Source organism: Melospiza georgiana, chromosome 5, assembly GCF_028018845.1.
Source record: "Melospiza georgiana isolate bMelGeo1 chromosome 5, bMelGeo1.pri, whole genome shotgun sequence".
Lineage (NCBI taxonomy): Eukaryota > Metazoa > Chordata > Aves > Passeriformes > Passerellidae > Melospiza > Melospiza georgiana.
This window is the reverse complement of record NC_080434.1, coordinates 7,727,308-7,730,915: the sequence shown is the minus strand read 5'-3', so window position 1 is coordinate 7,730,915 and position 3,608 is coordinate 7,727,308. Positions and strand designations below refer to the sequence as shown.

General features: G+C 42.4%; 1 long non-coding RNA gene across 1 annotated transcript; it reads right to left on the bottom strand.

Annotated features, from left to right (window-relative positions):
* Positions 1-506: 506 nt before the first annotated feature.
* Positions 507-2,737, bottom strand: LOC131083983 (uncharacterized). The gene is made up of 2 exons (XR_009114501.1): positions 2,583-2,737; positions 507-707 (listed from the first exon to the last, which is right to left on the bottom strand). It is a non-coding gene; the product is annotated as an uncharacterized LOC131083983 (long non-coding RNA).
* Positions 2,738-3,608: the final 871 nt, after the last annotated feature.

Sequence of the window (3,608 nt, the reverse complement as noted above, 5' to 3'; positions counted from 1 at the left end):
AAATTGTGTAATTCTGGCTTTGTCGGGAAATGTCTCCATTTTCTATAATAATCTTTTCTTTCCTTACCTTTAATGTCAAAGAGTTCACATATGAAAGCTCAAACTCATGATATTGAAATATTTGTCATTAATTTCTCATACTTAGATGCATGGCAAATATTAACTTGGTACTGGTCCTGGCTCTGGCACATCTGGAGAGACATTTTCCCGTGTGAAGTGAAATCATCATTTGCAGCGCTGGTTATCATGCATTGACGCACATTTTAATTTTTAAGGAAGCTTTTGATGATGCAAAATTCCAGAGTTCTGATGGTAACATCTGAATTACCTTTACAGGCTTTGTAGATGAAAAATTATCCTTCTCTATCAGTTGTCTACATTTGTGCTGATTTTTGAAAGAACAGAGTTCACTGTGTTTCCACAGAGCTTCTGGGACAATCCTATAGACATGACCCCATTTCTTACATAGCCCTGACAGTTCTTCAAGAAAAGCATGTTTGACAGTATAGGTTGAAATATTATCTCGTTTATTTCATAAGCCAGTGGTTTCCAAACTGTGGTCTGCATTCCACCCTAGTGGGCCGTCTTTAGTAGAGCTTGGCTGGTCTGTGGTCTGCAGCAGATCCTGTGGTTAGCTGGGCTTCCATTAGGAAGAAAATTTTCTGGCTAGTAGCACAGCCTCTTCCAAAATGTGTGATCCATAACTCCTGGAACACAACAGGGTCCTACATTAGACTTTTGATATCACAGGCAGATTTTTTTTTTCCAAACCTAGTTTGCGCTGTGTTGGAACAAACTAACAGTTGGCCACACAGCAATTGGTAGCTGTAGTAGTAGGTGATTTGCCTTTTTAAGGCTATTTTCAGCAGCTAGAGGAAAGCCAGTCATTTTTTGTAAGTACAATACAGCTCATGGCAGAGGTAGTTTGGAAACTTTTCACTCAAGTAGAACATTCACCAACATTTCCAACTTTCTGTTCTGGTTCTGTTGTTTCCTTTTCTTTCATTGGCATCCCTCTAATGGCACTCCACCTCCACTTGTGTCTTGCATTCATCCTTTCATGCCCTCTGGCTTTGGCCCTTCTCTTTTTCTTTGACTTCAACATTGGTTTCTGCTTTCAGTTCCCTTCTCACTCTCCTTCCTGCCCTCTCTCAACTTTGCAACTCCTATAAACTTGCTGCATTTCCAAATATGCCTTCTATTTGTCTGGCTGTGCAGGCCACTACTTTTACTCCGCTGCCTCTCTTCCTGGAGTGCACAGAGAGTGAAGGGCTTTGGTCTCAATTCTGTCCTTTCCAGAGACTGCTCTCTTGCTATCTGTTGCTTCAAAAAACTCCTTGTTAAGCTCCTTGTACCTCTAGATTGAAACATGCTCTTCTGACAGACTTCTTGGGGACAAACTAATTCTTGTATGTACACTCAGAGCATGAGCAGTGTGAGATTTTGAGGAGACTTTTGGCTAAATATAGGTGCAAGTATGTCACTGTTGCTTTGGTAACCTTGTCAAAGTACACTGCTAAACAAACAAGTACACAAAGAATATCTTTCTTTATATCCCAGGTATTTGAAACACAATTAGAAAATGTTTCTTTGTGAAAAAAGAGTCAGTAAGCAAAGCTTTCATTATAAAATGTACATTTTATTTGCCAAAAGGTTTGGCTCCAATGTATGTAACATTGTTCAGTGTATACATTTGCATTTTTTTGCACAATGGTATAGGTCTAACACTGTTTTCGCTTCCCACCTGTGATTTGCTCTTATTTTCCATAGAGTTTGCTGCCAGAAGATAGGGCTTTTAAAATCCAAGGAAATATGGAGTACTTTGCTTTCTACATGAAATGCTGTAGCTCGACTCACTATAGCTAAAGGACAGGGGAAAATGAACACTTTTAAAGTAAATTCAATTTTAGTTACAAAAAAAACCCACAAGTCTTGTGCTAGTGTCTGTCAAACCTACCTGCATTTGACACTTTCAATAGTGACACAAACCCACCATTGCAGTTGCCTCACTTTAAACTCCTAAGAAATTATTTGCTGCAGTAGATCTCAAGGGAGAAATAAATCACTGATCTAAATGCGAATTTCATCTTCACCAACTGTTTGCATGAGCGTGATTATGTCAGTGTAGTCCCTTAAACAGCAAAAACTGAGGGCTTTCCTGTCCAAACTCATAGCCTCTACATGAGCAAGGCCCATTTTAAATGGGCTTTGTTTAATGAGCTGAACTTAATGCAAATATAACTGTGACACAATGAATTGTGACAAATACTTTTAGAATCCTAACACATGCAGCAACCTATGTATAACACAAGGAAAGAAGCCTCCTGGCTTGCAAGGGGAGGGGGATGACTATGCCCTCAATACTGTCCTCTCCTGAGCCTTGGGGGATACTGGTGCCTTTGCAAGGATTGCTCCCTGGATGAGGCTCACAGGGAGTCAAAGCAAACACTGCATTATGTGTGCATATATACGTAAAGGCTGTACGTTCTGGTCACAGAAAGGAGGAAGCAGGCTGTGCTGATGAAGTCTCTTTTCTTCCAAAATACTTGCCTGCTTCTTGAGCAGTGCCATGAGGAGCTCACCTTGCTGAGGATCCCTCGCCCCCTCCAGGGGACAGCATTCCCCGGCCTGTGCCTGCGCTGCAACATGCTGGGTGTCTTTTATTTGTTTTCTTTCCTGGCGATACCACCCCTCTTGGGGCAGACGCTTTAGTGAGATGGATCGCACTCAGGTAACTGGCAGTTCAAGGAAGTCCTTCCCCGGGTTGTTTACACCAAGGCGTTTTAGAGCAGCCATTTAGCTTCCACCCTGTCCCACCCCGCTGACCAGCTGTAAGTGTAAAGGCCGCCAGTGGGCCTGCAGGTCGCTGATAAACTAAACCCCCATTTGGCAGGCAAGGAAGCCAGAACGATAAGGATGTTGATTTATGTTTTATCTGTCACTACATTTTCAGTAAAGTTGGGCAGCGAGCCTTAACGAAGCGAGGGCTGTTATCACCTCTCCTTAGCCCTTTAAGTGCAGCAGGCTCTTTGGTGTCTCTCGCTGAATGCCGCTTTGTTAATTGCGACGGTAAACAGGACACAGCGCTGACCATCGCACTTACCACAGAACCGCCGGGTTTGGGAAAGGAGCCTGGGTCCAGCGGGAGTCACGCATGAAGGAGGGTTCGTAGAAGTGCTCAGCATTTCCTGGACTTGCTTCTATCATTTCAAATGTATTGCATACCTTGAAGTGAATGTAATGGCTGGCTTAATTGGAGATAGCTTCACTGAAGTGGCCGTGGTTACCATTTATGTCAGCGGTGAATGTGCCCTTTAACGCTGCGCCCCTCAGGTATGGCTGTTCAACGTAGGAAAAACCTGACGACACTCATTACCGGTGAAATAAATGTTGTGAATTATATGTATGATTATCCCTCATTTTGGATATGTGAGCGTTATTTTCCTGAAAGCGTCGTAAGATTTTACACATTATATTTAATGGCAAACACATTTTTAGTTTTGTGAAGCACCACATGCTTTTTGGGGCCAGTAGAAGTGCCCACAGAGAAGAGGGTGGAAAGAGCTGGGGAAAAAATGCAAGCAATAAAATATTAAAATATTCTGACA